Here is an 11,797-nt window from a genome sequence, read left to right as displayed (position 1 = left end):
TCCTGGAAGGCACTGAGTGCAAGCCACGGTGTAGGAGGCCTCCGGGGAAACAGCTGTGCTGCCCATCGCAGGATTTCTTTAGCCTGCACAGAGGAGCACAAGTCAGAGACAGCATTGCATATGCAAATGTGCCAGAACAGGAAAAATCACAACTGCAGGAGTGGGGTGCCGTGTCCAAACCAAAAGCTCTGCAGAGACAGCAACAGCACAGCTGCTCTGCAGAACCCAGCGTGCGACTGAGACCTGCCAGGTCGATCCATGTGGGCTCTTAGGCTTAGGAGGTGCAGTGCAGAACTACCCCACGCAGGCACCAGCTCAGGCCCTACAAGTAATCCAGACAAATGAAAAATGTTCTGTGTCTAATAAATACGCTGCAGTTTCCCATCCTTTACCACTTTCAAGATTCAGGCTGGTGTCTCTACATTTCATTGTACTGTACAGGTAAACTGCTTTATTTGGAGGTAAGAGGAAACTCTTCTTCGGGCTCCATTACGTGATACAGACATACCCACAGAGCAGCCAGGTGTCACAGTGGGCAGTGGGAGGTTTCAGGGTGACTTGAACTGCTGTGGTACAACAGAGGGCTCTGGTGCACGAAGGAGATACTTCCACCTGGAAGGTTTATGCACACATAGCAAGGAGAATACTCTCTCAGGTTAAACAACAGTACGTGCCCAAGCACCCTGGTTCTGTTATATGTTTAATCTACATCCTGGGGCAAGACATGGGGGTGCACAGATTTCCATGTCTCTTCCCCAGTGCCCTGGTTTCTACAGTAGGGAAACCTGCTGACAAAGGCCAGAATAAGATCATGTGAATTCAGGTCAGATCTGTGACACGGATGCTCAGAGAGTAAGATTTGAGGTTGTCCATAGCACATGCTTGTTGATCAGATCTCATGCAGACCTCAGTCGTAGGAAAAGTAAGGTTTACAGCTTCACTAGCACCTAAAGTGCCTCCTTCCAGCAAAAGCGAACACAGCTGATGGTTGTGTAGATGGCCCACCTCTCTGGGTAGCTGAACCTTGTACCAGTTGCGGGGTCTGGAATTAAGCCATAGTTCTCCAAAGAGCAGTTTGAATTCTCTAGGCTGGAGCTGACAAAATACTGTGGAAAATATCTAGAAAATCTTGACTAAAGAGAAAGAAGTGGTAAATTGTGACAAATGCACATGAGAAAGTCATGTCTAAATAGGGAAAGCAAATCCCAGGTGCTCACAGGGCATGCCAAACACACACGGTGCTAACCATAACTGCCCGTGCACCCTGAGCTCCTGTAGCTCACCTGCAAGGGATACAGCCCTGCTTGTGTCTGGCTGCAGGTGAGGGCAATGTACACAAACGTCAAGAATCCTGGGAGTGAGTTAGGGGAATCAGCACCATATCGTGAAGGGTTAAAGGAAACGAGTGTCCTTGGGGATGTAAATTGGAGGACAGGCTCTGTCCCATGGATGTGGTGGGCGAGCATACTATATAGAGTAGGTCCTTCTGCTTAGGGGACCTGGAGGTTAAGATGGGCACTTTGGAGATACAAAGGTTAGAGGTGGGGGTGTCCCGAGCTGTGCTGGAATAGAGAAAGGGATAAAGGGCTTAGGAGAACAGGCTATAGTGTGTGCAGGGTGGGATCTGACATGAGTGACGGGCTCAGAGGACAGCTGCTGAGGAACAGGTTACAGGTGCCTTAATGCCTTGCTCTGCTGAGGTGAAGCGTCAGGGAAGCAGGATTCATCTCAGTGGAATCAGACTGGCAGGAAAGCAGGGGATGTGTGGAGAGAAGGGAAGGGGGATAACACATCCTCAGCTCAGCCCCCTGCATCCCTTCACTCCACTGGGTGCCCTTAGCCTTGCAACCCCTTCTGCCAAAATCAGTGTTGAGTTCTGTCACTGATTAACAATGGGATCAACCTCTCCATGCTTCATTCTTGGGGCAGCAGAGTTCAGGTTTTGCCTACACTGCTTAGAAGCTTTAGGTCACCTCTGCCTTTGCACATTACACACCTTTTTTTTTTTTTTTTTTTTTTTTATTGGTAGCATTCAATGATATAAACTGGGTGGTATTAGCATATCTTTACCAGGTTCTCTTCCCATCTTGGAAGACCTCCTGTCTTGTTAGCTGCCAGCTGTGGCTTTTCTGGTTTTTTCACCCTCTCCTGCTGCCCCACAGCCAGCAGAAACACCTTCCAATTTGTGTTATATCAAAGTGAAATCAGGAGCCACACAACAGCCATACTCTTATGATTTGGAGAAGCATAGAAACATTTAGCACCAGCTTATTGGGTTGAATCTAGCCCCTTCAGTAGCAACTGGGAATTGTGTCTGCTGATGGGCTGGCAGCTGTGGGGTGTGACACTGGTGGCTCTCCAGTTGCTAATGGACAGATGTCCACATCATAAAAACACAAACAAAATTAATGCTTGTGCTGGCAGCCTCAGCAGGGGACACATTCAGTGGGCAGTGAAGCTGTTTTAATGCTGAGCACTGCCCACAGAGAAGTCTGAGAGTACTGGAGTGAATAATTTGCAGACCACCCCCCTGTTGGGCTTGTTCTGGGTATGGGAACCTTCTGTACCATTGACTGCAAGTCTTGTTTTGAAAGAAGTAGTTCCATGATAGAAGCCAGAGGGGATACTGCTGGACATCTGAGACAAACTAGTAGGTTAATGAGGTGTGAAGGACAGTTTGGTCATAGATCTCTGCACCTCTTCTTTTTTTCCTCTGTTTTCCCATACCTCTGCAGACCCAATTTACGTATCTCCTCAGGCTCCTTAACTTCATTCTATCCCACACCATCACTTCCACCAAGCATAGTAATGCTTCTTTCAAATGCTGAGAATTACTTCACTTATTTAATACTGCAGCCAGCAAAAGCTGGCTTACTCTGGAAGGAAATTCCTGTTTGACTAGGGAAGTTAATGCTAGCCTACAAAATGAGTGATGAAGACATCGTCGGATGGGATTCTGGCTGTAAGAGTCCTGTGGAGTAGAACCTGTACCATAAAGATGCAATGTAACAGGAGAGAAAACCACTGCTACAGGTGAAGTAGAAAAGCCTTGTAACCTGTAGCTTGGGCTGAAACAGCAATGGCTTTTGCTGCCACAAGTCTCTCAACAGTAATTTGACCTGTATAGTCTAATTACTGTTCATCTTGTTTTCCTTGTTCTGACACATAAAGCTGGCTCCATATTTTCCATGAAGAAGGATAGTATTCTCTTTTACAAAAATAGCAGGTGGAAAAATTCAACCTAGATAAACCCAAATTTTTCCATTAACATTTAAAATTCCAAAGCTTTATTTTAGTTTTTTTTTTAAAGACTTTTGCCAATCAACATTGTTTGAAAATTCTTACATAAGAGTAACATACACTAGCCTATTACTGAGGAATGATAGTGTGAGAATAAGTATTTTGAAAAATTCTATTCCATCTTCTTTCTTTGTCATAGCAATCTGCTTTATTTTTCCTCAGAATTTTAGAATAGTTTTATAAACTATTATTTTTAAAGATTTTTTCTAAATTCTTATTCAAAATAAGTGTTTACAATCATTGTTATACAGCTGACTTTAAAAGATAACTGAATATTTTTATTATCTTGTCATTTTCGTGATTTATCATTACACACATTTAAGAAAGATATGCTACAGAATACTAAAAACTTAGTAAAAACATTACACAAAGAAAACATGATGCATGACATTTAAAATGACAAAAATGTTTCAATATTGAAATGAAAGTCTTGAGACTAAAATCAATTCCAAAGACAAAATTGTTTTTATGCTGAGGGAGAAAAGAAACAGTTTTTAAATTGCTGTATTGCAAGTATAACAGAGAGTCCACAGCTCAAAACGGCTCTAACCTGTGGCACCACCTGCCATCCCATAGCTGTGGGAAGCCCCCAACCCAGAGCGCTGTTGAGCATAATCAGAGCTAGGAGTTTAATGACAGCAGAGGGTTGTTTAATTATCTTTATGTGGGTGTTAACATACCCTACACCAGCATCTGCTAAGGATGCTCCAGTGGTCCTGCTCGAATGTCTGCCAGAGCAGTAAGAGGGCCAAACGTGGTGCTCAGTTCAGTGATCTCCAAGCGTAGCAAGCTCGCCAGTGGAGGATCTCCTCCTGTGACCTTTTTTCCTGCCCGGTGTGGGTGCACCGCCTGGGGGTACTCTACGCTCTCACAACACTGAATGCAGTTTTGCTCCCCTCTACACTGTTTCCGCATAGCCATGAAAAAAAACTTTCACCTTCATTGGTCAAACAACCGCTGCATTCAAAGCAGAGTTAAGTCCAACTATAAAACGCTTACTTTAGGAAAAAAGAACTCTTTCCAAGCATTTGTTCAGTAGACTATAAAACATGGTGTAACACCTCTGACAGGTAATGTGTTGTTGTACTGCTTACTGCAATCAGCTGTGACAGGAGACACCTTTAATCAACTACCCCATAATTATGCTAAGGTTTTCACCAGATGACAAATCCCAATTGGCTGGGCCAGAGCCCTGCCTTTCCAGACAAGGCTAATTATTTTGTCCATTCACCTGTTCATTCACTCTAGCAAGCCCTGACCTGTGGAATCATGTAGGTGAGTATTTACTGCTCATTTTTAACGTTGCTTGAACTTTGGCTATTTTGAAATTTAAATCTCAGGGAGGGAAGGTAAATTTTGGTAGGACTTTCCTGACAGATACTCAGGAATCAGGAGGTGTAACAATCACTATGATGAGCTGTGTGATACTATCACCTGTTTCTCTCTCAGTGTGTTTTAACTTTTTTTTTTCCTCAATGCGATTCATTGAACGATTACACACACAAAAGATTACTTATAAATGCCAAGTATATAGCTGCCATTGTATTGAGTAAAATCTATGTCTCCATACCAAAAAACCTGCTAAAACAAATCTTAGTTTAAATAACCTAAAAAGTTGGAAACAAGTGTTGTTTGTCTAGGCAATTTTTCTTGGGGGGTGGGAGTACGTTTTGTTTACAAGTAAGAGTAGGCTAATACAGATACTTTTTTTTTAGATTTAGGAGTCTACTGGAATGAATTCATGCTTGGGGAAGTTTAATAAGAAGTTACTTGTCCCTAGTGAATGCTTCTAGTCAGAGGTGAGGGGAAAGACACCTGAATGTTTTCAGCCTTTCAACTCGGGTAAATGACATGTTGCAGTGTAATAGTTATTGTTTTATATGGAGCCACAGATTGGCAAGGCAATTCACAAAACATGCCGGGCAGGAGGTCCGAGTCAGAGGTGCCGAAGGACAGCCAAGCACGTGCTGGGCAGCGTGGGCACAGGTGCGGGCTGGCGCAGGCCTCCACCGAAGCCGCCAGGGAGGGTGCGGAGGCGGTGGGCGGTGGGCAGCGGGAGCCAGGCCCAAACGCCACTGCTGTCCCAGCCCCAGCTCTCGTGGCAAGCGGTCCCAACTCGCTCCCTCGACGCACCAGTGTTAAAGGTCTCTTCTCCTTAAAACCAGTAGACCTCGTTGTGTCTCTCAACTTCACTGTTCGGTCAAAGTTTGTGGGGGTTATTTCGGTTGGAAGAAGACAGCAAGTGAGGAGGTCGGGTACCGCACCAGCTTTGCCCCCCTTGCAGTGGCAGGTCCAAACGAACAGAAATCGCTCCTTGCTGGGAGCTTGCAAGCCTCTGCTTTCACCTCCCTCCCTGTAAATCCTTTTCCTTAGGCTTTCTCCAAGGGTTATGCTAATGTGCTTGCTCAGGCAGGTCCAACTGCGCTCCTTTTCTTCTTTTCAGTTGAAACTGTTAATTCTCTGCATAACCGTTTCCCCAAACGGTACTCGATAATGCAAATGCCTCCCTTATAAATCACCAGTGTTCTGCATAGCTTTGTACTCACCTTTGTTTGGAGACTTTGGCATCTGCTTACCCATCTCTCTCGCTTATCTCAAGGGATGGGTGGCAATTACGCTGGCTCCTCAGTATTAGTAGGCTTATCAGAATAACAAAAGACTATGAGGATTGTGAAGAAACAGCAGGTGAAAAGGGACACAGCAGGAAAGAGAAATTATTCTTGAGAGAAGGTTCATTTCTTTATTGCAGTTTCGTATTTTCCTCAGATTCTATTTATTTATATACAATCATGTGGGAGAAAGGAATATGGAATGAATCACAGTCCCATGAGAGGAAGTTTAAAAACAGAGAGCATTCAGGTATAGCACAAGAGAACTTCAAACTGCATACTGTGAAGACGGATGTTAATATAGAAACTGGCAGTGAGGTTAATAATACATATTTATTTCCAAGGATAATTCCCTCTGGGGAACCCCCGCCACCACCACCACCTCTGCGTACTGTTGCTCCAGCTATGAAGTGTTCTACAGAAAACCCAAGAACAATTTCATCCACGCAGGCTGGGTTTACTCCAGGGGTGTATCTGCTCTCCTACTTTTAAAAGGGAACACCACTATTATCTTTCTTGAAAGATCCCATTTTTTTTAAAAAAAAAAAAAAAGAGGACGTAATTTTGTGACTGAAACAGTTTCACAGTTTCACATTTAGAACTGGCTGCTGTGTCAATTTTAATACGCCATTACTTCCAAGGATTAAGCAGAAGCCTGTTCTGTCTCTTCCACAGACATTGTCCGGAGCAGTCTCTCCTCTTCCAAAGGCACAGCTACTTTTGTACAGTGTAGATAATTTTTTCATATTAATCCCTAGACTAGAGTAATGATTTACTGGGGGGAAAAATATATTTTTAACACGGATGTGAAATGCCATCTGCTTTGTCCAAAAATGTATTGCAGTTATTTCTGTGCTGCATGAAGACTTAGGAGGAAAGAATATTGCATATTTTCACGTTCAGTTCAGACTTCTGGTTTTCAAAATAATATTCCTATGGCAGACTATAATTCAGCATGTTTATTACTAGTGTAGCATAATCCTCCATGTTATGGGCTCCCTTTGATACTGTCTATACACCTGTAGGTATAACCTGTCCTGTTTGGAAGAGCTCACTGAGAAGATCTAGTAAACTGCTTAAGGAAGCCTGCTCTTGTACTGCAACACCAAGTGCACAGTGATCTGCACTACAGCTCTTCGTAAAAATTTCTGTCCAAAAAAGTTTTAAAAGATACTGTAATACAAGATACTGCTGCAAAAACCAGGACACTGGGTGTCTTACGTGCAATTTCAAAGCATTATCTTAATTAAACTATTCAAAGATTATTTAATTTACTCAGTTGATGTCCCCCGCAGGGGTTGAACCAGATGACCTTTAAAGGTCCCTCCCAACCCAAACCATTCTATTATTCTATGAAAATTTCACCTACAACTTTGTCAAGTAGTCAGAAGGAAGAACAGGTTGAATATACAAGGTTAGGTTATTTGGGTGGGTGGGTTTTTTTTGAAGGCTTCCAATTAGAATTATGCAAGACAGTTCAGTGTAATACAGTGAAAAATATTTGACTAAAAACAAACGAAAGAAAACCACTAGTTGTTTTTAAAATGTGGGCTGTGATTTGCCCTATATTCTGCATTATGTTAGTAGTAGTGTAGTATAGAAATGTGATCCAAATATATCTCAGGTTGATCTGTGCTTTAATTAGCTGTATACTAATCGATAGTAGTGTTAGATATATGATTATATTTTTTTAATATTATATCGACTAGCAATGCATATTTCTTGCTATAGAGGATGTGTTTGGACTTGTTTTGCCATAAAACATTACAGATTCAGCAGACAGTGAACATTTTGCAGAGTAACCATAGTGAGATGGAATACTCTGCAAAGTGACACATGATGGACTTTTTATCTTGTCCCTGATTCCTCTGCAATGGGCTTGTTACAGAATCTGAGTTCTGCCAAGCCCAATTATATAGTAAAGGACATTTTCCAAATAATCTTGGAAATGTGTTGAGACAGTTTATTTGGCTAACCTGATACAAACAAGATAGAATATCAATAAACAGGCTGTCAGGATATTATTTTTTTTAATAAAATTGTGAATTTGAACATGCAAAAGAAAGAAAAAAGAATTAAGAGGATAGTTTTTCCTAACAGTTGAAATTAGTCATGGAACACTGAAGTAATAATTGTAAGACTATAAAAAAAAAATTGGGATGTATTAGTAAAAACATATAGCGGACTCACTTTTAAATAATTAAACAGTAGTTTGACTAAATCTTTTGTATGCATATTTTTAAGGGGGGCTGTCCACAACCTGGATTCTTAGCTGTTGACTTTTACATCACTGGTGTGTTCTCGTTTCTTCCACAGGCAACAGTCAGGAATGCCAGCACAGAAAGTTGTTTGGAGGTTTTCTCAGCTTCAGGTCCTCATGCACTCATTGCCCTGTACTCGGAAACAGAACTCAAGAATGGGAGTAAGCAATGATGAAAGAGATAGTTTGGCAGTTCTTGATAAGGACGTGCACAGCACTGGGGTGTAGTTTGACAGGCATTTCTTAAATCAGACGCGCTCGCTAAACTAGCCAGTTTTGCTGGTTCGTATACTTAGTCATAAAAAAGCCCTTCCTTTCTTTTCTTTTGGCTGAGGTATTTTTTAACCTGAACAATTAATTATGCGGCTTCATAAACAGTTGCCCTAGCCCAACTGAGAGATTATACTGAAGTGAGGGTGGAGTTTTAGAAACCACTGCCAAAATAAGCGCTTACCAAATTCTGACTTTACAGACAAGTGCAGCTTAATGCATTCATAACAACGAGACTACATCCTACTATGCAAAGACTTTCCTTCACACTCTAATGTTTGATCAGGTTAAACTTGTCATCAGCTGTGCAGCATAGATGGTTCACACTTCCAGAGGTGGACCTTCTTTCTCAGGCGATTCCTATTCCTCACAAGCATTAATGTTATTGTCACAACACCCACGTGTTTGGGTTGAATATCATTGCCTTCTCTTTTAGAAATGCCAAAATGACCCAAGTGGGGAATTCATTATACCTACAAGTTTATTCTTCCTTTTCTTCTATGGCTGTTTCATGACTCTGACACCTGTTCGTAATGAGCAAATAATCTCTAGCCCAGGACAAGCACCTCTAAAAAGAACAAAAGAGTTTAAATCCTCTCTAAGTTCAAGTTCCAGCAGCAATACTGTTCCCTTCATCCAGAATAAGGACCCCTCCAGAACAGAACAGAACAGAATGGGGCCATCTCCTCACAACAGCACCACCCGGGGCACACAAGGACAGGGAAGGAGGGATGTCAGACATTAAATATTTTTCCGCTGATCCATGAAAAATACAGCTCTTTGCTAGCAGTGCAGGCTTTTTTGATCTTATTCAGAGAAACTAAGTCTATGGACTCCATCAATATCACTGGTACCTTTGTGGTTTTTTTTTTTTTTTTTAAAAAGCTTTGGATTCTGTGTCAGGTTCCAAGCTTAAGTATGTTAACACTTAATTAAATATGTCCGTAGTCTGTTCCTCTGTTCCTTAGGAGCCTATTCTATTTCTCCTGAGGACTTAATCAGGAGAAATCTCTTCAGAGATTTCAGAGATAATCTCTTCAGAGAAGCTGAAGTTGAGTCTTTAGACGTCTTTCACAACTTTATATTTTCATAACCCTTAGATAAAGGAAGAGAAAAAGCAATTTATCCCAATAACTTATAAAGTTACACTGCCTAGTACCATATTTTCTCTGTAACGCTGGAGTTATTTTTATACTAAGACAGCTAGCTTTTATATGAAAATGAAAGAACAGGGACTCAATCCTCAATATTCCAGTTACATCTGCATATTTGACCCCATATCTTATAACACAGCATTACAGGGATTTAAAGACTTAAATGTAAATATTTAAAGAGCTGGATTCTTCTGCCCCATCAAAAAAAGCAGTTCCACATGCAAACTGCTGTATCCATGTTTTCCTCAGCAGAGGGAAAAGACCAACCAATTCTCACATTGGTATTTTCTGTTATTATTTTATGTCATTAATTAATAGGCAGTAACCCACGCACTGTTTGCAGTGCAAGAAACAGTTAATAAACACTTGAAAACTTTCATCTATAATTAAAAATGATAACTATATCAGTGATCTCAGGCTTAGAAGTATTCTTACATGCTGTGTTCAACCAGATAGCACAGCTCAGTAACACTCATCTTCTCCCTTAGAAGTCATGAAGAGCACTCCTGCTTTCTCAGTGTTCAAACTAAAACAGGGAAAGTGTGAGGATTTTATGGACTGCTGCTTGAAATTTGAGAAGTGTGGTTAAGACTATTAACAGAAGAATGTCAGATATTAATTGTGCTTATTGGCTTAAGTTTATTTTTAATGTTAGCAGACCTGACTTGACTAAGCAATGTCTAATTATTTCAAGGCTTAACGTGGACTCTCATGTATAATTTTCATTAAAACCCCAAAGCTGCATTCTTCTAACATTTAGTGGCATTTCTTGAATATAAGCCAAACAGCATAATCAGTTATTTTTTATGGGATACATCATCCAGTTGTGGTGCATAACATTTGTGTGAAGTCCAAGGGTATGTATAGTACTCCTCTCACTTTTATTTTCTGTCTTTGGCCAAGTGGGGCATTTTTTTTTTTCAGGGTCACATGACGTGGCCCAGATCTACGACTGTAGCTACCAAAATACAGGAGCATGCTTGTGTTTTCAATTGTATGTTTCTCCAGTCCAGTTTATGCTGTGAAAAATGATGAAATAATTAAACCAAGAAAATTCATATGATTTCCTCTAATACTTGTGTCAAATTTGGGAAATGCAAATGCCAAATTTGGGAATATCTAAAGCAGAAGCTATTTCCCTAGACTAAGGATGTTTAGATCCATCAGCATGTACTTCTAGTCAGGCAGCCCCAGAGCAATTAGTGTTAATATATTGTAAAGATATTGACTTTTTGACAAAGACAAGGGCAGCTTTATGACTCAGCTCACTTAGACCGATATTCAAGGAGACTGGAAAGAGTAACATTTATCACAGCTGTCATCGTTAGGCTGGGTCAAAGGCAATCCTTTTCACTGGAAGCTATCACATAAAATAATCTATTAACCTATACTCGGCAGAGTACATTACAGCAAGATTTGGAGGAGAACTATTTCTCAACAAGTTAAATCAAACTTTGCAAGATTAGCCAACAGTAAATGAGTTCTAGCTAAACCAGTAAATACATTATTTGAAACAAAGCTTTCCTCTCTTCCTCTACATCAAATCAGCCTATTACTGAAATCCAATTATAAGAAAAGCTTTGAGGAACAAAGTATAAAATTTATGTCCTGTAGTTTTCTGACTTCAACGGGGGCAAGAAACCTTTCATAACCAGAACCAGAGGCATGGTAAAAGCTGAGCTACTCCTACCACTCCTTTCTCAGGTGCTGTTACTTTGTTATGACAATCCAATCACATAAAGGATCACTGTCCTGGCAAATGCTGGTATACCTCAGTTTTTTATGTGTGATAATTTTATTTCATTTTAACAAGCTGGCTGTGCATAAGCAGAAAATATGTCCCCCCAGCATCTCTGTATGGAATTCTTTTTCGTTTGTTCTGGAAGTCTCATTCTGTACTATCTCAGGAAATGTCACTTTCGATAACATAGGAGCCAGCAAGGGGTGGTGCTCTGTTTGACTTTGTAGTTACAAACAGGAGGTGAAGGCTGGGGGCAGTCTTGGCTGCAGTGACTATGAGGTGATGGAGTTCAGAATCCTGAAAAGAGAGAACAAGGCAAATGGCAAGATCACAACCACTGACTTCAGGAGAGAACACTTTGATGTCTTCAGGCACCACCTTGGAAGAATCCCATGGGAGAGAGCCCTGGAGAGAAGAAGGGTCCAAGAGCCGGTTGATTTTCAAGAATCACCTTTTCCAAGCT

Source organism: Falco rusticolus, chromosome 5 (assembly GCF_015220075.1).
Source record: "Falco rusticolus isolate bFalRus1 chromosome 5, bFalRus1.pri, whole genome shotgun sequence".
NCBI lineage: Eukaryota > Metazoa > Chordata > Aves > Falconiformes > Falconidae > Falco > Falco rusticolus.
The sequence above is the reverse complement of the archived record's forward strand: the minus strand, read 5'-3'. Positions refer to the sequence as shown.